The sequence below is a fragment of the Heptranchias perlo genome, chromosome 4 (assembly GCF_035084215.1).
Source record: "Heptranchias perlo isolate sHepPer1 chromosome 4, sHepPer1.hap1, whole genome shotgun sequence".
In the NCBI taxonomy this organism is placed as follows: Eukaryota; Metazoa; Chordata; class Chondrichthyes; order Hexanchiformes; family Hexanchidae; genus Heptranchias; species Heptranchias perlo.
This window is the reverse complement of record NC_090328.1, coordinates 24049482-24072326: the sequence shown is the minus strand read 5'-3', so window position 1 is coordinate 24072326 and position 22845 is coordinate 24049482. Positions and strand designations below refer to the sequence as shown.

General features: G+C 43.2%; 2 long non-coding RNA genes across 2 annotated transcripts; both read left to right on the top strand.

Moving 5' to 3' along the window:
* Positions 1-21: 21 nt before the first annotated feature.
* LOC137320442 (uncharacterized) lies at positions 22-4741 on the top strand. The gene is made up of 2 exons (XR_010962526.1): positions 22-110; positions 4620-4741. It is a non-coding gene; the product is annotated as an uncharacterized lncRNA (long non-coding RNA).
* Positions 4742-6391: 1650 nt separating this feature from the next.
* LOC137320441 (uncharacterized) lies at positions 6392-20927 on the top strand. Its single transcript, XR_010962525.1, has 3 exons — positions 6392-6448; positions 9401-9461; positions 20870-20927. It is a non-coding gene; the product is annotated as an uncharacterized lncRNA (long non-coding RNA).
* Positions 20928-22845: the final 1918 nt, after the last annotated feature.

Genomic DNA, 22845 nt, shown 5'->3' with positions numbered 1-22845 from the left:
GCCAGATAATCAGCGCAATCTTTCAGATATATCTTTTAACGACACAAGTCTTTCTGTTGGTGATGATTCCAGGCAAACACACAGGATGCCACTATGCAGCAGTCCTAAAGGTACAGCATATGCACAAAGTTTAGATTTTATCGAACCACTGAGCTATTTTCTTAATTTTATCTCCATAAATTTTTCTTAAAAACGCAAGACAGATTGTTAAATAGTGATTTTATAATGGGTGCTCAGCGTACTAAAAGGCTACACTACAGACCAGTAAGTCATAGGCTTATGTAATTCCTGGCATTTTGAGTTATTGGGGTTATTGAGTTGTCTATCAAAGGGAATTAGGGAATATTAGAAAATCATTCCTTGCTCTTGCTTGATCTTTAACCTCTCCTAAAAGAACGAGTAGGCTCCCTCTGCTGAATAGCTATGTCATTACATAATATTAAACAATACAGGGATGATTCCGCAATCCCGCTATCCCAGCTGGGAAGCCACACTCACAGGGCGTGTGGATCGGAGAGAGGGCTACAGTTTTGAAGTCCTGATTCTCTAACTCACGGTTCCCAACGACAGCATGGGATCATGAAATCACTCCTTATGTCCTCCACTCCTTCCAAAAGTTCAACATTCAGTGATGGCAAAACTTAATTGCCAAACATGCTATCTTCTTCAATAAATACAGAAAATTCTGGAAGCACTCAACAGGTCAGACAGCATCTGTGGAGAGCACAGATAAGTTAATGTTTTGGATGTGGACCTTTCATTGAAACTCGAAGGATATGTTAACTTGGATATGTTAACCCAATATGTTAACTTGGCTGTTCTCTTCATAGACGCTGGCTGACTTCCTGAGTCCAGCATTTTCTGTTTTTGTTTCAAATTTCTGCATCTTTTTTACTTTTTCCTGACTTCTTTAATATTTGGATCGCTCCCCACTGGCCAACGTTACCACTGCTTGGCCACCGATCGCCCAACCCCCACCCCCATCCAATGCGACCTGCCCCCCAATTATCAATTCAATCCCCCCACCTCACTTACCAGAAAACCGTTGCTGGTGTCATAGCAACCCAATCTTCAGCGACACTTCACAGGCGAGCTGCATCTTACTTTCAGCAGCTCGCCTGTTTCATAGAAATGAGACCCGCAGCCCAATATCGGGGGCGCCTCGGGCTTCACCATTCAGGTGCAGGGGCTGAATCCTGCAGCCCCCATGCGCCCAAAAATAGGTGCGCCCGAATTTCTAAGCCGTAGAAGAGCAGGTGTAGATAATTCAAGATTGTGTGCTAGCCTTTTTTATTCCAATTTTGACACCGTGTAGATATTGGGCACTTTCAGGCAGCAGTAGGAGTAGAGTAAAGCTCCCTCTGCTCAGCCCCCAAAATATGGCTTATCAGCATCCTCAAAAGAGCACTTCTATTGCACCAGTGTAAATTTGCCACTCATCATTGTCCCACCTAGCCTCCAAACATAAAACATGCAACAAGAAAAGGCTTTCTCGCTAACAAATCCATTGCCTCTACAGAGCTTGTATAATTTCCTCTATCACAGGCTCTACCCAACCCACACAATCTTCTGAGAAGGGGGGGGCAACTGACCATAAATTAAATTCCCAAGCAAAAAAAGCTCTATGAAATTTCTCTCCGAATCCTAAAGGTAATCAAGCAACTTGACAAGGTATTCTTCCCAGTTTACATTCCACATTGTCTACTTCAGAGAAGACTGGTCACTCATCCATGGTTCCAGCATTGGAACCAGCAAGAACCATAGAGAATTTGATCATCTATATCAACTTGTAAAGAGACATTTATCCAATTCCTTTAAAGTGGTTAGTTGATACACAATTAACAGCTTCACATGCATGTCACTAGGAGTGAGCCCAGGTAACTAACCATAATATCATAAGAGACTTTTTTTTTCTGAGATCAAATAGCCTACAAGGGCCTCCATGTAACTGCCTGAGGGAATTGACAATTTTTGTCAAATTGTGGGCAGGTTAATGCTGTGAATCTATAGCCACTGGCAATTGGGTTGAGACCGCTCAAACTCATTGCAGGTAGGGCTCATACAGCTGACAAGGAAGAGGAGTATTTCATTCCATCAAATTGGGCTGAATTAGAATCCAGGTTTCAAAGATGAAAGGACAAAATATCCTTGAACTCGCAAACACAATCCTGAATTTGAATCCCTTCCTATCTAACATTCAAATCCTCATTGGCCAAGTTTCTCCATTTTGTAGCTTTGTCATCCCTCCTGCCATCTAATCATAGAGCAGTGCAATAGTAATTCTATAGAAATCTGTCCTAATGGAAAGAGAATAGCACAGTAATGGCAGACAGCAAACTGAGGAAATACAGGTAGAAAGATAAAAAATGTGTGCTTGTTGGTTATAGATATTGTACTAGATGTCATCTATAAACTATTAAGTTGCAAAGGGACATTGAGACTTTTAGTGAGTGGGCAAAACAGTGGTAGATGGAGTTTAATGTGAGGTCATCCATTTTGGACCGAAGAAAGATAGATCAGAGTATTTTCCAAATGACGAGAAGCTAGGAACTGTGGATGACCAGAGAGATTTAGGGGTCCAAGTACAGAAATCACTAAAAGCTAGTGGACGAATACAAAAAATAATTTAAAAGGCTAATGGAATGTTAGCCTTTATCTCAAGGGGGCTGAAATACAAAGGGGTGGAAGTTATGTTACAGTTATATAAAGCTCTGGTTAGACTGCATTTAAAGTACTGTGTTCAGTTCCAGGCATCGCACTTCAGGAAGGATATATTGGGCTTGGAAGGGGTGCAGCGCAGATTGACCAGAATGATAGTGGGGCTAAAAGGGTTAAATTATGAGGCCAGGTTGCATAGACTGGGCTTGTATTCCCTTGAGTATAGACGATTAAGGGGTTATCTAACTGAGGTGTTTAAAATGATTAAAGAACTTGATAGGGTAGATAGAGAGAAACTAATTCCTCTGGTGGAGGAGTCCAGAAGAAGGGGGCATAACTTTAAGATTAGACTTAAGCCATTTGGGGTTGATGTCAGGTAGCACTTCTTCACACAAAGGGTAGTGGAAATCTGGAACTCTCTCCCCCAAAAAGCTGTTAAGGCTTGGTCAATTGAAAATTTCAAAACTGAGATCGATAGATTTCTATTAGGCAAGGGTATTAAGGGTTACGGAACCAAGACGGGCAAATGGAGTTAAGATACAGATCAGTCATGATCTAATTGAATGGCAGAACAGGCGGGAGGGGCTGAATGACCTACTCCTGTTCCTATGTTCCTATGTTCAGATTTTGATCATTATCTCCGTTATCTCTGGAATCCCCCCAGGATCTATCCTTGGCCCCCTCCTATTTCTCATCTACATGCTGCCCCTCAGTGACATCATCCGAAAATATAACGTCCGATTCCAAATGTACGCTGATGACACCCAGCTCTACCTTACAACCACCTCGCTCAACCCCTCCACTGTCTTTCATTTGTCACATTGTTCGTCCGTGAATGAGCAAAAATTTCCTCCAACTAAATATAGGTAAGACCGAAGCCATCGTCTTTGGTCCATGCCGCAAACTCCGTTCCCTAGCCACCGATTCCATCCCTCTCCCTGGCTACTGTCTGAGGCTGAACCAGATCATTCGCAACCATGGCGTTCTATTTGACCCTGAGATGAGCTTCCGACCACATATCCGCTCCATCACCAAGACCGCCTACTTCCACCTCCATAACATCGCCTGTCTCCGACCCTGCCTCAGCTCATCTGCTGCTGAAACCCTCATCCATGCCTTTCTTACCTCCAGACTGGACTAATCCAATGCTCTCCTGGCCGGCCTCCCATCATCCACCCTCCTTAAACTTGAGCTCATCCGAAACTCTGCTGCCCATATCCTAACACACACCAAGTCCCGTTCACCCATCACCCCTGAGCTCGCTGACCTACAATGGCTCCCAGTCCGGCAATGCCTCAATTTTAAAATTCTCATCCTTGTTTTCAAATCTTTCAGTGGGCCACGCCCCTCCCTATTTCTGTAACCTCCTCCAGCCCCACAACCCTCCAAGATCTCTGCGCTCCTCCAATTCTTGCCTTCAGCTGCCTAGGCCCTAAGCTCTGAATTTTTTTTTTTATTCGTTCACGGGATGTGGGCGTCGTTGGTGAGGCCAGCATTTATTGCCCATCCCTTATCGCCCTTGAGAAGGTGGTGGTGAGCCGCCTTCTTGAACCACTGCAGTCTGTGTGGTGACGGTTCTCCCACAGTGCTGTTAGGAATTCCCTCCCTAAAGCTCTCTGCCTCTCTCTCCTCCTTTGAGACGCTCCTTAAAACCTACCTGTCACCTGTCCTAATGCCTCCTTATGTGGCTTGGTGTCAAATTTTGTTTGATAACGCTCCTGTGAAGCACCTTGGGACGTTTTACTACATTAAAGGCGCTATATAAATGCAAGTTGTTGTTGTCGTCGTCATCAGAATCCCTAGAATAAATGACAGTCTATCGATCACTCCCAATTTGTAATCCTTTGTATTATATTGAGAATGCATCTGGATATTTAGCGGGGTGGCGGCGGGGTTTACAATCTGGCTCAATACTACATCTGATGCTATCACAGTTATTTTCCTTACCTGCTATTCTGCAGAGCAAAGCAATATTGATGAGGTTACAACAAAGTTTCAGGAACTGGATGGGGAGCAAAGATACAAAGATACAATCCAGCATTGTGGAGCAGTCTCACTAAACAGTACGGCAATCACGGACAGGTGAGTAGACGTCAGACTGAATGACAAAACAGTTCAGATTATACATTGCAGTTGGATAGCTGAGTGAGTCAAAACCTGTGAAGATACAGGGAGACTGATAAAAGGAACAGCAGGGTGATAGACATAGATCACAAAAAGTATATGTAACTTATGGATCCATTAGGCTTTGCACATGGCCAAAAGATGTATGTCAGCAATAACTAGATTGCTATGTTGTCTCGGATGTTAGAGGAAATCTTGACAGAACTGAATAGCCAGAAAGGATTAGGTCTGAATCAGCTGGAAATTGTCATTCTGTTCCTGAGTTCTGATTCAGAACTGTTTCCAGCCTAGACTGCAATTATGTTTGAAACATAATAATATTAGGTCAGAAATTACTGTTGGCGATATTAGTGGACAAACACAATAGGCCCGATTTTAACCTGGCCAAATCGGCATTAACAAGGCGGTAATGGCCTCAAAATGGGGTCAATGGGCTTACTATTAACGCTGATGCTCCAGCTGTAGCCAAATTTTAAAGGGGCCAACTGCAGGCAATAGACCTTTTAAATATGTAAACGGGGTCCCATGACGTATATAGGACTCTAATTGCCATTTTAGGCCAGAGCTGAGCAGAACGGCGCTGTGCACTCTCCAACCAATTTTACTGGCGGCAGAGCAGAAGAGGCCCCAAAATGTTTAAAATTATTTTTGTGGGGCCCGGAGAAGCAGGAGTGCTTTTCCGGGCCTATGAAGATCATCAGGGCTGCTAACGCCCGAGCTAACCCTCCCGCCACCCCCTGCGATCGCAAAGCTGCCCGTCCCTCCTCCTCACTTACCTTGCCGCCTTGCTGCTTGCTATTACGTTGGCCCGAATCTAGAGAACTGCACTGAGGCACCCGTTTGCTGCCTGCAGCTCGCGGGCTCTATTTAAATGGACCCAGGCCTTGAGATGGCTCCAGCCTTTTTGCTCCCACCAAACGGCCGCCCAAAATTTAAAATCTCCCCCAATGTGTTTTATAATGTTCCTCTATCCACTATTTTAACAGAGGAGCTAACCCATTAAAATAAGCAGGTTAAAACATTGGATAGGAATGCCACACAAATGTGAAGTGGTACATTTTTGTAGGAAGAACAAGGAGGTAAACTAAAGGGTACGATTCTAAAAGGGGTGCAGGAACTGAGAGATCGGGGGGTATATGTGCACAAATCGTTGAAGGTGGCAGGGCAGGTTAAGAAAGCAAACCGGATCCTGGGCTTTATAAATAGATTGTAAACAATTTTACAACACCAAGTTATAGTCCAACAATTTTATTTTTAATCCCACAAGCTTTCGGAGGCTTCCTCCTTCCTCAGGTGAACTCCACAGAATTTTAGGAGTGAAGCATGTAAAAAAAAATTAAATATCAATTTTATAAGTATCATAAGAATTGTTGAAAGTTTTGTGGCAATTAATTGAATAATTAAAACAATAGAGACACAATTTCCTATCATTATCACATATGTTGCAATCTTTAACTTTAGGAAAATACAGAATAATGTTCCTGGGACGGGGGATGCATCACAAATACTGAATGAACAGAACTCGCTGTTACTCAATGTCAAGTGGCATTCACATGGACCTGATGGGAAAAGTGCTGCATCTGTCTCAGTAGGATCACCAGTTTTAGAAAAGGAAATCAACTGGAAGATCCAGGATCTGGATAGTTGCATTGATGAGACTCTGAAGGTAATTTGGTGTAGTAAACTAGGTGATTCCCCTTAATGTTTGTACTGGATTGTTTGCACTATATATAAACGATGGATTACGTTTCATGGTGAATTACCTAACACCTGGAGGAGGCATCAAATCAGGTGTCACTCTATAACTATGGCAAAGTGGGCTGTGATGCCCTCTATAGTTGAATTGTTTTTTATTCCTTCATGGGATGTGGGCGTCGCTGGCAAGGCCAGCATTTATTGCCCATCCCTAATTGCCCTTGAGAAGGTGGTGGTGAGCCGCCGTCTTGAACCGCTGCAGTCCGTGTGGTGAAGGTTCTCCCACAGTGCTGTTAGGAAGGGAGTTCCAGGATTTTGACCCAGTGACGATGAAGGAACGGCAATATATTTCCAAGTCGGGATGGTGTGTAACTTGGAGGGGAACATGCAGGTGGTGTTGTTCCCATGTGCCTGCTGCTCTTGTCCTTTTAGGTGGTAGAGGTCGCGGGTTTGGGAGGTGCTGTCGAAGAAGCCTTGGCGAGTTGCTGCAGTGCATCCTGTGGATGGTACACACTGCAGCCACAGTGCGCCGGTGGTGAAGGGAGTGAATGTTTAGGGTGGTGGATGGGTTGCCAATCAAGCAGGCTGCTTTGTCCTGAATGGTGTTGAGCTTCTTGAGTGTTGTTGGAGCTGCACTCATCCAAGCAAGTGGAGAGTATTCCATCACACTCCTGACTTGTGCCTTGTAGATGGTGGTAAGGCTTTGGGAAGTCAGGAGGTGAGTCACTCGCCGCAGAATACCCAGCCTCTGGCCTGCTCTTGTGGCCACAGTATTTATATGGCTGGTCCAGTTAAGTTTCTGGTCAATGGTGACCCCCAGGATGTTGATGGTGGGGCATTCGGCGATGGTAATGCCATTGAATGTCAAGGGGAGGTGGTTAGATTCTCTCTTGTTGGAGATGGTCATTGCCTGGCACTCTTCTGGCGCAAATGTTACTTGCCACTTATCAGCCCAAGCCTGGATGTTGTCCAGGTCTTGCTGCATGCGGGCTCGGACTGCTTCATTATCTGAGGTGTTGCGAATGGAACTGAACACTGTGCAATCATCAGCGAACATCCCCATTTCTGACCTTATGATGGAGGGAAGGTCATTGGGCCTAGGACATTGCCTTGAGGAACTCCTGCAGCAAAGTCCTGGGGCTGAGATGATTGGCCACCAACAACCACTACCGTCTTCCTTTGTGCTAGGTATGACTCCAGCCACCGGAGAGTTTCCCCCCTGATTCCCATTGACTTCAATTTTACTAGGGCTCCTTGGTGCCACACTCGGTCAAATGCTGCCTTGATGTCATGGGCAGTCACTCTCACCTCACCTCTGGAATTCAGCTCTTTTGTCCATGTTTGGACCAAGGCTGTAATGAGGTCTGGAGCCGAGTGGTCCTGGTGGAACCCAAGCTGAGCGTCGGTGAGCAGGTTATTGGTGAGTAAGTGCCGCTTGATAGCACTGTTGATGACACCTTCCATCACTTTGCTGATGATCGAGAGTAGACTGATGGGGCGGTAATTGGCCGGATTGGATTTGTCCTGCTTTTTGTGGACAGGACATACCTGGGCAATTTTTCACATTGTCGGGTAGATGCCAGTGTTATAGCTGTACTGGAACAGCTTGGCTGGAGGCCAAGTCTGGAGTACAAGTCTTCAGCACTACAGCTGGGATGTTGTCGGGGCCCATAGCCTTTGCTGTATCCGGTGCACTCAGCCGTTTCTTGATATCACGTGAATTGGCTGAAGATTGGCTTCTGTGATGGTGGGGATATCGGGAGGCGGCCGAGCTGGATCATCCACTTGGCACTTCTGGCTGAAGATGGTTGCAAACGCTTCAGCCTTGTCTTTTGCACTCACGTGCTGGACTCCGCCATCATTGAGGATGGGGATGTTTGCAGAGCCTCCTGCTCCCGTTAGTTGTTTCAGTGTGGTAATCAGCAGGAGGTTTCCTTGCCCATGTTTGACCTGATGCCTTGAGATTTCATGGGGTCCGCAGTCAATATTGAGGACTCGCAGGGCCACTCCCTCTTGACTGTATATCGCTGAACCGCCACCTCTGGTGGGTCTGTCCTGCCGGTGGGACAGGACATACCCAGGGATGGTGATGGAAGAGTCTGGGATGTTGGCTGAAAGGTATGATTCTGTGAGTATGGCTATGTCAGGCTGTTGCTTGACTCGTCTGTAGGGACAAATCTCCCAATTTTTGCACAAGTACCCAGATGTTAGTGAGGAGGACTTTGCAGGGTCGACTGGGTTTGGTTTGCCTTTGTCGTGTCTGGTGCTTAGTGGTCCGATGCAGGGTGGTCCGTCCAGTTTTATTCTTATTATGACTTTTTATAGCGAGATTGTACAACTGAGTGACTTGCTCGGCCATTTCAGAGGGCAATTAAGAATCAATCACATTGCTGTGGGTCTGGTTTCCTTCCCTAAAGGACATTAGTTTACCAGATGGATTTTTACGACAATCCGATAGTTTTATGGACACCATTACTGATACTAGTATTTTAATTCCAGATTTTATTTAATTAATTGAATTTAAATTCCCCAGCTGCCTTGGTGGGATTTGAACTCATGACTCCAGATTATTAGTCCAGGCCTCTGGATTACTAGTTCAATAACATAATCACTATGCTACCGTACCCATGGTGCTACTCATTGTGTAGGCTTATATATGAAGAATACCGCTTGGGTGAGTTGCTGGAGGGCTACCAATGCCAGGGGAACTATAACCTACTGAGGGCACCTTCAGGAAAAGAAGGGAAAGGATAAAATTGGGTGGGTGGTGAGCAGAGCTAATGAGCTAGGGCGTAAATTTACTCCATACAGAAATATTTAACTTGACATTAATCGGGTAAGGATTGCCTTAGTATTATAAAATGAACGAATAATTGTTCATGGTTAAAATTAAGCAAGTGTTAACACAGCTTTGTACCTGCAGATCACAGATGCTGAAAACAGAGCCAGCAGGCAATCATTAACAAAACACATACAACGGCCAGGTAAGTAAAAAGGTTTATTTTTCTTAAATTCGCACATAATCATGTGTTTGGAAATATAGAATATATTCCTTTTAAAAAGAACCTTCTCGGGTATTACTGATTAGGTGTAAGAAACCTTCTTCCTCTTTTTAAGTGAGGAAATTTTAGTTGTGTACAGTACTAGGTTGGACATTTTATCTTTATAACAAGAGATCGTTCACAAGTTCTTTACAATTCCACATAGATGCTGAAATAGATTTATAGAGTCATAGAATTTTGCAGCACAGGAAGAATTTATTTGGCCTGTTGTGCCAGTGCTGGCTCTCTGCAAGAGCTATCCATTTACTCCCATTCTCCTACCATTCCCCCATGCCCTTTGAACATTTTTTTTTCATATATTTATCCCCTTCCCTTTTAAAAACTATTATAGATTCGTCTTCCACCACTGTTTCTGGTACAGCATTCCACATCCTAACAATCCTCTGTCAATCAAAAAATTCTACTAACCTCTTTTTTGGTGATTAGTTTAAATTTATGCCCTCTATTTGCTAGCTCCCTGGCCAGTGGAAATAGTTTATCCCTATTTACCTTATCAAATAACCCTCATAATTTTGAATACCTCTATTAGCTCTCCTTTTAACCTTCTTTGCTCTAATGAAAAGAGTCCCAGTTTCTTTAGTTTGCCCTTAGAATGGAAGAAAATATTTCCCAGCTAGCAATTTGGATGTAGCCATGTAAAGTTAAGAATGCGACAAGAACAGGCCATTTATACCAGCAAACTCACTCTTCCTATATACCATGTACAGTGCACTCTATTGTGAACTCTCCCTATTTAATCTCCTGAGGAAAGTTCTAAACAAGTTCTCCCTGATTTCCAAAGATAATCAAGCAAAACTTCTGACTATCTGTCTCCACTACTCAACTTTGGCCTAGTCTCAAGCCTTAGCAACATAGGAACTATGATGTCTTATTGAGAATTTAATAATCTCAGTCTATGCTTATCCATATAACTTTCAATTTCATTCCTCGGAGTAATCATTGTCCCATTGGCCAAGATTGACTCAGTCTCCTGGAAAAAGAGATGGGGTTATATTATATTCACTGTCCCCTTTAAGATTAGTAAATACTGTATAAATAGCATTGTAATTCTAGGACATTCTCACAATTGCGATCATACACATATTGGCCCAAAATTTGCTGTCAAAGTAATGGTGAGGCTAACTTCAGGCTAAGGCAGATGTGGAGTTAAACGTGAAAATCTGGGTGTTGCTGTCCGAGTTGCGCATCTTCGCCGTTAGCTTCGCAAAAACAGCATCTCGCTGTCTGACTCACCACTGAAATGCATTGAACAACATAAAGTTCCTGTATTTGCACGGTAGGTATGAACTAAACTCGCCACAGAAAATTAGGGCTTGTCCATTTCAGTCTAAGTACCCTTTTTAATGGCATGATAAGTGTTAGTTACTGCCAAACAATCTCTCTGGCACTGAAAATTAACTATTACAAGTGTGGAGTCTCATTCCTTCAGATTTTAATTGTTGGAGATTTTTCTTTAATTTAAATTACATTTTTTTTAACTTTCTGTCTCTTTTTTCTCTCTCTTAATCCAATCTTTCTTTCCCTTTCTTTATTTCACTTTCTATACCTGATTTGACATTGACTTCACTATTCTAACTTACACTTCCTGGTTCAGACTGCGTTGCTCGTTAACGATTCTTCAATCTGATTGCTTAAGGAGATACACAGTTGCTTGCCCTGTTCACACAGATCCCAGATGCCCATCTCCCACTTCCAGCAACTTCCAGTGCAAAGTCTCATGGAAATTAAACAGGCAAGGGCAAGTCTAACTAACGGCAGGGGCCATTCAGTCACCAGCTGCAGTAAATTCTGGGCCATCATCAATATATTCATAGTATTTGAAGTTTTTAAAAAATTGTAATTAATCTCAGCCTATGTAAGTGGTCTGAAAATTGGTGTGTTCTTTCTTTTTCATCTGCTGCTTTCTCTCATTTCTTTACTCATGACCCTGAAGACATTTGAAGAGTGCTATTTGGAAGTACTTGTGTTTGACAAGACTTCTCACAGTTGTCATGGGAAAAAGATATCCTGACCTTTTACTGATAAGAACAGTAGTTGCTTAAAACACACGATGCAGTACAAATACCTGAAATGTATTTTATAGTGGTTTAAAAGGAAGTTGAAGTGAAAAGGCAAATCCATCAGGGATATTAACATGAACTAGGAATGTTTATTGTCCAGTAGTGCTGGCCTCAAGATTCCTCTTGATCTCATTACCAAGGTCTATCTTTTATTAAGATCTTCTGATCATTTGGGTGACATTTGGCCCATTGCCTGAACACCTCGGCGATATTGAAAATTCTGCACCTCCCTTCTTTCTGTACATTTCATAGAGAAAATCCATATTGCTAGAAAGGGACTCTGTGGCCATGGATATATTGATGCTACTTTTAGGTAACGATTCAAGTTGACACTAATTGGCTGTTGGTGAGTTATACGTAACATGTGCATATTGTACTGTGGTGCTGCAACACAAACATTAACATTCAACACCCAAAGATAGACGTAGTTAAGTATATTTCATTCTAAAGTTCATTTCTAAAGTAGCATATATTTTCTGTAATAATGCAAAGGAAAATTTGTTTATGAATCTTTAAATCTCTATGGATAATTTGTTAATTCAGTTGTGAAAGTGTGCATAGAACATCACAATGAGCCCTGACATTATCTGAACTCACCCGATGGGGACGAGGTGGATTCGGGTAGGAAGCTTGTTTTTTTTTATTCATTCGTGGGATGTGGCCAGCATTTATTACCCATCCTAAATTGCCCTTGAGAAGGTGGTGGTGAGCCGCCTTCTTGAACAGCTGCAGTCCGTGTGGTGAAGGTTGTCCCACAGTGCTGTTAGGGAGGGAGTTCCAGGATTGTGACCCAGCGACGATGAAGGAACGGCGATATATTTCCAAGTCAGGATGGTGTGTGACTTGGAGGGGAACGTGCAGGTGGTGGTGTTCCCATGCGCCTTCTGCCCTTGTCCTTCTAGGTGGTAGAGGTCGCGGGTTTGGGAGGTGCTGTCGAAGAAGCCTTGGCGATTTGCTGCAGTGCGTCCTATGGATGGTACACACAGCGGCCACAGTGTGCCGGTGGTGAAGGGAGTGAATGTTTAGGGTGGTGGATGGGGTGCCAATCAAGCGGGCTGCTTTGTCCTGGATGGCGTCAAGCTTCTTGAATGTTGTTGGAGCTTCACTCATCTAGGTGAGTGGAGAGTATTCCATCACATTCCTGACTTGTGTCTTGTAGATGGTGGAAAGGCTTTGGGGAGTGAGGAGGTGAGTCACACGCCGTAGACCTGCTCTTGTAGCCACAGTATTTATGTGGATGGTCCAGTTAAGTTTATGGTCAATGGTGACCCCCAGGATGTTGATGGTGGGGGATTCAGCGATGGTAATGCCGTTGAATGTCAAGGGGAAGTGGTTAGACTCTCGCTTGTTGGAGATGGTCATTGTTTGGCACTGTTATGGCCCAAATGTTACTTGCCACTTATCAGCTCAAGCCTGGATGTTGTCCAGGTCTTGCTGCATGCGGGCATGGACTGCTTCATTATCTGAGTGTATTCTGTAGGCCACTAGCAGGAAGGATATAGAGGAGCAAATTTGCAGGGAAATTACAGAGAGGTGCAAAAGTTATAGAGTAGTGATAATGGGGGACTTCAACTATCCTCATGTAGACTGGGATAACTATAATAATATAAGGAGCAAAGAGGGGGAGGAATTTTTGAAATGTGTTCAGGGTAACATTCTTGACCAGTACATTTTCAGCCTAACAAGGAAGGAGGCATTGCTGGGCTTGATTCTAGGGAATGAGGCGGGCCAAGTGGAGCAAGTGTCAGTGGGGGAGCATTTAGGGAGCAGCGATCATAGTATTATAGGGTTTAGAATAGCTATGGAAAAGGACATGGACCACTCTAAAGTAAAAATACTCAATTGGAGGAGGGCCAATTTCAGTGGGTTGAGAACAGATCTGGCTCGGGTAAACTGGAATCAAAGATTGGCAGACAAAACTGTAATTGAACAGTGGGCAGCCTTTAAAGAAGAGATGGTTCGGGTACAGTATTGGTACATTCCCACGAGGCAGAAAGGTAGGGCAACTAAAGCCAGAGCTTCCTGGATGACAAAAGAGATAAAGAGTAAGATGAAACGGAAAAAGGGGCGTATGACAGATGTCAGGAAGATAACACAAGTGAGAACCAGGCAGAATATAGAGAGTTCAGAGGGGAAGTGAAAAAGGAAATAAGAGAGAGTGTGAGAATAGACTGGCGGCCAACAAAAAAGGGAATCCAAAAGGCATATAAACAGTAAACGAGTAGTAAGAGGAGGGGTGGGGTCGATTAGGAACCATAAAGAAGATCTACTCGTGAAAGCAGAGGGCATAGCCGAGGTACTAAATGAGTTCTTTGCGTCTGTCTTTACCAAGGAAGAAGATGCTGCCAGAGCCTCAGTAAAGGAAGATATAGTTGAGATACTGGATGGGCTAATAATTGATAAAAAAGAGGTACTAGAAAGGCTAGCTGTACTTAAAGCAGATTAGTTACCCGGTCCGGATAGGATGCATCCTAGGTTGCTGAGGGAAGTAAGGATGGAAATTGCGGAGTTACTGGCCATAATCTTCCAAATATCCTTAGATACGGGGGTGGTGCCAGAGGACTGGAGAATTGCAAATGTTACACCCTTGTTCAAAAAAGGATGTAAGGATAAACCCAGCAACTATAGGCCAATCAGTTTAACCTCAGTGGTGGGGAAACTTTTAGAAACGATATTCTGGGACAGAATTAACAGTCACTTGGACGAGTGTGGATTGATTAGGGAAAACCAGCATGGATTCGTTAAAGGAAAATCGTGTTTAACTAACCTGATAATTTTTTTGATGAGGAATAGAGAGGGTAGATGAGGGCAATGCTGTTGATTGGTGTATATGGACTTTCAAAAGGCATTCGATAAAGTGTCGCATGCTAGGCTTGTCATCAAGATTGTAGCCCATGGAATAAAGGGGGCAGTAGCAACACGAATACAGAATTGGCTAAGTGACAGGAAACAGAGTAATGGTGAACGGTTGTTTTTCGGACTAGAGAGGGGTGTACAGTGGTGTTCCCTAGGGGTTGGTACTGGGACTACTGCTTTTCTTGATATATATTAATGACTTACACTTGGGTGTACAGGGCACAATTTCAAAATTTGCAGATGACACAAAGCTTGGAAGGGTAGTGAACAGTGAGGAGGATAGTAATAGACTTCAAGAGGATATAGACAGGCTGGTGGCATGGGCGGACACACGGCAGATGAAATTTAATGCAGAAAAATGCGAAGTGATACATTTCGGTAGGAAGAACGAGGAGAGGCAATATAAACTAGAGGGCACAACTCTAAAAGGGGTACAGGAACAGAGAGATCTGGGGGTACATGTCCACAAATCATTGAAGATGGCAGGGCAGGTTGCAAAGCAGTTAAAGAAGCATACAGGATCATGGGCTTTATAAATAGAGATATGGGGCAAAAATTGGATAGGGGCTGTTTTTGGGCTCAGGTAGTGTGATGTGCTATTACCCCATGCCCAATGGCCCCTGCGCAGACAGGACGCAAGGTTCAGCCCACCGGAGGACTTACCTGCATCAGTGTTCCATGCCAGGCCTTGCACGTGGAATCAATGTAATTTGCAATGTCCACCACCAGAGGGAGCTCAATCTCTTAAAGGGAGGATGTTTCATAGAAATCTCTTAAAGGTAGCTGGCACCTGTTATTTGCTGAAAATAACAGTCTACTGTCTGCATGGAGTCTGAACAGAGATCAGACATCGCATACGTAAAACATGGATGCAGGTCCCATCTCTATGTTTACACACTGATGAGTTATGTTAAAACATTGAATAAAGGTTGCACATTACTAAATCCCACATCCTCCAATCTGCATGCCAGACCTCACCAATCTGCCGATCTGAGTTGGTACCAGGCCTGCAAGAGTGCATGCACCAAGGTTCTCTGCTGATGCACTAGAGACCTTGGTGCAAGTGGTGGACAGAAGGAGGGACACCCTATATCTGCAGGGCGGGTGGTGGGGGCAAGAGGCCCTCCAGACATACATCCAAAAGACAGTGGGAGGCAGCGGGGGCCATAGTCAATGCCAGGCGCGCATTGTCATGAACATGGATACAGTGCAGGAAGAAGTTCAATGCTTTGACATGAATGGTCAAGGTGAGTGAGGTCAACTGTCAAGTGGCGTCTCCTACCAACTGCACCACGCACTGCACCCCCCACCCCCCACATACCAATAAACTCTTTCCATCAGTACTCAACTCTTCCAACCAGATGCTTCCTCTCACCCTTACACATTACCACTGTTTCAAGCCGCCCACCCACAACTCACAGGCCACACACACTGGCAGCTATTCAACCATGACAGGCACATCACCCAGACACACGTCCCGCTTTCTTACAGGAGAAGGTGGCGCATATCAAGAGGCAGCAAATGGCAGTGGCATTTAGCCCATCGAGCCTGTTCCGCCATTCAATGAGATCATGGTGGACCTGTGACCTAACTCCATATACCCGCCTTAGCCCCATATCCCTTAATACCCTTGGTTCACAGAAATCTATCAATTTCAGATTTAACTTTCACAAGTGAGCTAGCATCAACTGCCGTCTGCAGAAGAGCGTTCCAAATATCTCACACCCTTTGCATGTAGAAGCATTTCCTAACTTCACTCCTGCACGTCCTGGCTCTAAATGTTAGGCTATGTCCCCGCGTCCTAGTGTTCAAGTGTAGGAAACCTCAAAAACAGTTACAAATGTCTCGGCAGCCAGAAGCAATAATCCAGCCACTAACCTGTAAATCCTGCACTGTCCCTTTAAATAGTGCCTGTAGGGGCACTCTAAGACACATTCAGATGGTCGGGGTTGAGTTGAGCGTTAAGTCCCAAAATGGTGTTTATCACTTTAAATCAGCGTTGCACACTGATTGAAGCCATTTTCTCCCTAATTTACATGATTCCAGCATTCGTTATCTGCGCCTGTGCTAATTCCTATACCAAGGTGGCGTCCGTCGCACGTCACGCTGGAAACGTGCGTGCGCATCCAAGACGCCATCTTGGATGTCGAAGAGGCCGTGTAGCACCAAAACAATGGGCGCTACACGGCCCAATTTAGCACCGATAGAATACAAAAATAAGGAAGTCGTGATGAACCTTTATAAAACACTGGTTCGGCCAAAACTGAAATATTGTGTCCAGTTCTGGGCACCGCACTTTAGGAAAGATGTGAAGGCCTTAGGGAGGGTGCAGAAGAGATTTACTGGAATGATTCCAGGAATGAGGGACTTTAGTTACAGGGATAGACTGGAGAAGCTGGGATTGTTCTCCTTCAAACAGAGAAGGTTGCGAGGTGATTTGATAGAGGAATTTAAAATCATGAAGGGTCTGGACAGAGTAGATAGAAACTGTTCCCATTGGTGGATGGGTCAAGAACCAGAGGGCATAGATTTAAGGTGATTGACAAAAGAACCAAAGGTGACATGAGGAAAAACTTTTTTACACAGCGAGTGGTTAGGATCTGAAATGCACTGCCCAAGGGGTTGGTGGAGGCAGATTCCCTCCAAAAGGGAACTGGATAAGTACTTGAAAGGAAAAAATTTGCAGGGCTACGGGGATAGTTGGGGGCGGGGGGGAGTGGGAGCTGGATTGCATAGAGGCGGCGCGGACTCAATGGGCCGAATGGCCTCCTTCCGTGCTGTAACCTTTCCATGATTCTATGATTCTATGAGCGGTTGCAAATGGAATTGAACACTGTGCAATCATCAGTGAACGTCCCCACTTCTGACCTTATGGTGGAGGGAAGGTCATTGATGAAGCAGCTGAAGATGGTTGGGCCTAGGACACTGCCCTGAAGAACTCCTGCAGCGATGTCCTGGGGCTGAGATGATTGGCCTCCAGCAACCACTACCATCTTCCTTTGTGCTAGGTATGACTCCAGCCACTGGAGTGCTTTCCCCCTCATTCCCATTGACTTCAACTTTACTAGGGCTTCTTGATGCCACACTCGGTCAAATGCTGCCTTGATGTCAAGGGCAGTCACTCTCACCTCACCTCTGTAATTCAGCTTTTTGCTCCTTGTTTGGACCAAGGCAGTAATGAGGTCTGGAGCCGAGTGCACCTGGCAGAACCCAAACTGAGTATCGGTGAACAGATTATTTGTGAGTACGTGGCGCTTGATAGCACTGTCATCGACACCTTCCATCACTTAGCTGATGATTAAGAGTAGACTGATTGGGCGGTAATTGTTTTACACCCCACCCAATTTTTACGCTCCATTCTATTTATTGGAGCGTAAAATTGGATGGGATGTACAACTGGCGTCCAATCTGAGCCCATCCCATTCCCGCCTGGCTGGGTCCAGTTAAAATCGGGGCTTGTTATTTGGACACTTGTGACATGCTACATAGTTATATCAATGATAGCACACTGTCATTTTATTCCAAAAAAATAATTTTATTAAGTTTTAATCATCTCTGGATCTTGAATTATTATGTTATTTTATTTATATTCTTGCAAAGACATTTAGTTATTATTTTAATCTAGAGTTTTTTTGCCAGATTTTATTTTTAGTCTTAGAAGCGGTTAATCAAAAATTTTAGTTTTTGCTTTTCATATTTGCATACGGGTCTTTTCAGACCTTTTTTTTCAAAAGTAATGCTTCAAAAATGTTGAAATTGTTTCACTTTTCACTGCGAGTTGTTATGATCTGGAATGCACTGCCTGAAAGGGTGGTGGAAGCAGATTGAATAGTAGCTTTCAAAACAGAATTGGATAACTACTTGAAGGGGAGAAAATTGTAGGGCTATGGAGAAAGAGAAGGGAATTGGGACTAATTCGATAGCTCTTTCAAAGAGCCCGCACAGGGACGATGGGCCGAATGGCCTCCTTCTGTGCTGTATGATTCTATGATTCTTTTACCACACTTCACTGTGTTAATTACATCCATGTGATTTATATCAATTAGTGTTAATTGTATTCAAGTGATGCATATCAATTGAGAACTCTCTTGTATCCATTTATAAACGAGCTGATCTAGGGTGTTGGGTGGGTGTACCACCCATTCTGTGCTCTTGGAGCTCTGTGAATAAAGACTTGGATGCAACTGAAGACTAGGCTCTAGTATTCTATCTTTCACCACCTGGCTATCCAGTTTATAACACACTGGGTCACAAAGAATGTTAGGAAACAACAAACTGGGCTTGAATGACAACTAAGGAATTACTTGTCTGTTTCAATCTCCAAAATCAGTTCCAAACTATTTAAACTTGTTTAAATTTTAGTTTTATAGGAACATAGAACAGGAATAGGCCATTCAGCCCCTCGAGCCCGTTCCGCCATTCAGTGAGATCATGGCTGATCTGTATCCTAACTCCATCCACCTGCCTTGGCTCCAAATCCCTTAATACCCTTGGCTAGCAAAAATCTATTGATCTCAGATTTAGAATTATTAATTGAGCTAACAGCTATTGCTTTTGTGGGAGAGAGTTCCTCACTTCTACCACGTTTTGCATGAAGAAGTGTTTTCTAACTTCTCTCCTGAATGGCCTGACTCTGATTTTAAGGTTATATCCTCTTGTCCTAGACTCCCCCACCAGCAGAAAACGTTTCTCTCTATCTACTCTATCAATTCCTTTCAAAATACTAAAAACCTCATTCAAATTGCCTCCTAACCTTCTATATTCCAGGGAATACAAGCCTAGTTTATGTAATCTATCCTCATAAACTAATCCTTGAAGCCCTGGTAACATTCTGGTGAATCTGCGCTGCACTCCTTCCAAGGCCAATATATCCTTTCTATGGTGTGGTGCCTAGAACTGTACATAGTACTCCAGATGTGGTCTAACCAGTGCTTTCTTTAGCTGCAGCAAAACTTCCTCCCCTTTATGTTCTAGCTCTCTGGAAATAAAGGCTAACATTCCATTACCATTATGTTTCATAAGAAATGTTAACTCTGTTCATAAAAATACAGTAATTGTAGTCACCAACTATGTTTCACCTCCTGTTAGTTGACTAAAACAACACTGCCAAAGAACCTAACTTCAGATTTGATCCTCTTTTCCTCATCATTTTTCGTCATCCTCTCCTGAATAGCATTGGCATCTGGCTAGGATAGGATTCCACAGGAGCTATGCATCCTCCAGTACCTTGCTAGAAGTAACCATAGTTCAAATGTGAAGCATTGACAGTGAGAGATTGCAGGCGGTTTGACTGCAGGAAACATTGTAGCTGATCCCAATCCTGTCTTCACTGGACATCCACATTCCTGACTGGAATTGATGGATAGCAATGAAGAGTGGGAACCCTGGGTGATTTTTCCAGTGGCACTAAGACCATTGTAAAAAGAAAGAAGGACTTGAAAGACTTGCATTCATATAGCGCCTTTCATGACCTCAGGACTTTCCAAAGCACTTAACAGCCAATTAGAATCATAGAGTCTTACAGCACAGAAGGAGGCCATTCGGCCCATCATGCCTGTGCCGCATCTTTGAAACAGCTGTCCAATTTAGTCCCACTCCCAAGCTTTTCCCCCATACCCCTGCAAATTACCCCCCTCAAGTACATGTCCAATTGCCTTTTGAAAGTTCCTAGTCACTGTTGTAATGTAGGAAACGCAGCAGTAATTTAAGCACGGCAAGCTCGCACAAACAGCAATGCGCAGCACTTCTGTAACTTTTCAGTAACGCATCATGGGCCAATTCATCTAGCATTGCATGCCTTTGCCTCATTAAGGCATTAGATTTGATGCGGGAGTATTTAAATGAACACCTAGCACTGGGTTCCATTCTTCATGTAGATGGGTCCTTAACTATGACCTGATGGGTCAAATGCCAACTCAGTATAATGCTATCGCCACAGCCTGAAGGAGCTCTCAGTGATTTGTTGTAGAGCCCTGGACGTGCCAGTCATTGGCACTAGCCCAGAGGAATCCAGACTTGAATCCAACAGAATGACTTCAGATAATTTCTTTTGGAAACGCACACCTTTTGCGGATGAATGAAACCCACTGATTCCACTTCATCTCCCCAGTGATCCTCCCTGCCTTGCAACATATGGCATCATAATTTATCTTTGCAGCAGCTCTTATTTGTTTAAAGATAAATGTTTGTATCTATAATTGTTTTAATTGCACAACTGTGAATAAAGTTACATTAGAAATCCCACAAGGTTACCACTGTTACAGGAAAACTGTCACAACTGCTGGGCCGACAACAAAGGAAAGTTGAAAGAGTTTGCCAAACAAAGTTGTTTTAATAATGATCCCATTAAATTACCTTTAAGTAACCTTGGAAACAAATGTATTGCTTTGTAATTGTTTTTCTTTTGTGTTACAGGTACCAGTCCCTCAAAGCTCCAGCAAGATGAAACTGAGTATTCCAATTAATCTGTGCACAATTATCTGAAGAACAGAAAAGTGTAATAACTGTGGGCCTATAGAACTTGAATATGAAAATGCTATCATGTGCAATCTCCCCTTTGTATTTAAAGCTGCATGGTATGTGCATGTAATTGTACGCTCTATTAAGTTGCAGAAATAAGTGTTAAATCCCAGAGGTCTTAAGTAGATGAATGGAGAAGCAGAAGGAATTGTTGCAAAATGTACTTTCTAAATTTAACATTCAGCACTATTACAATAAACCTTTATCTTTAAACACGAGCAAATAAAAACTGTTGTGGCAATTATGCTAAATTTTAGAAAGTAGGTAGTTGGCAGTTTTTTGGGGGTTTTTTTAAAGCCAAAGGAAATTTTCAACACACCAAAGGAGAGGAATAATATATAATTATATTTTGGCATCGACCAATAACGTAAAGCTGTAAACTTTCAAAAATGTAACTTGAGATCCATAACAGCATATAAAAAAAACCAAGAAATAATTCCAAGTATGATGGTGTCATTAAGTATTTTATATTGATCACACATAATAGTTTACATGGAGAAGAATTACTTTGGTCACTGTTTATAGCAAAATTGTAAATATGTTTTTTTACTGGATTATCATGTCACTAAACATACTGATAAGAGTAATTCTTCCTCCAATTGTAAAATTTGATTGCAATCTTATTTTTGAGCTTGTATTTGCACTGAGTATTTGAGACAAATAGTTTTAATTGCTTTAAACTTTCATTTTACAATGAAAAATATACTTGGAAGGGTGGTTGGTTGATATTCCAGACAGGGTCTGAATAATCACTGCAACTCAAAGGCGAGTCTCATTCTCCCATTGAGAACTCAGTAGTACTGCTGATCCAAACTCAAAATTATGACAAGAACAGAATTTTCTCTTAGTTTATTGTAAGACTATTGTGAACTTTCTACATTCTCCACTTAAGAAAATAACGAGGAGTAATTTTCAGCTCACTGCTGGAGCATAAAACTGGTATTGTGCTTCAGATACCCACAATCAATGGAAAGGGAAATTGGGTAATTTCTATAACAGGCATCTAACCCACAACGCCGGGTACATGCTTGGGCAGTAAGTTGAAAATGACCCCATCCCCTTCCATTTCATCGGACTGTCCTCATATATATTATTGAGCCGGACACTGAAATAAATCTTGTGCAAACTCCCATCCTTCCATTATCAGTCTAACCTTGGTGGTGGGCAAATTATTGGAATCAATTCTGAGGGACAGCATAAGTCATCATTTAGAAAAATGTAAGGAGTCGCACAACACCAGGTTATAGTCCAACAGCTTTATTTGAAATCACAAGCTTTCGGAGCTTTGCACAACTGATGTTGTGCGACTCCTTACATTTGTCCACCCCAGTCCATCACCGGCATCTCCACATTATCATTTAGAAAGGCACGGGTTAATCAAGGACAGTCAGCATGGATTTGTTAAGGGAGTGTGTGTCTGACTAACTTGATTGAATTTTTTGAGGCGGTAACAAGGAGGGTCGATGACGGTAACGCATTTGATGTAGTGTACATGGATTTTAGCAAGGCTTTTGACAAGGTTCTACATGGCAGACTGGTCAAAAAATTAAAAGCCCATGGGATCCAAGGGAAAGTAGCTAGTTGGATCCAAAATTGGCTCAGTGGCAGGACGCAAAGGGTAATGGTTGACAGGTGTTTTTGCGACTGGAATACCGCTTAGAGTGGGGTTCCACAAGGCTCAGTACTAGGTCTCTTGCTTTTTATGGTATATATTAATGATTTGCACTTGTATGTGGGGGGCTTGATCAAGAAGTTTGCAGGTGATACAAAAATTAGACCTAGGGGCAAAGATTTAAAGTTATTGGTAAAAGGATTAGAGGGGAGCTGAGGAGAATTTTCTTAACCCAGGGGGTGGTGGGGTTCTGGAACTC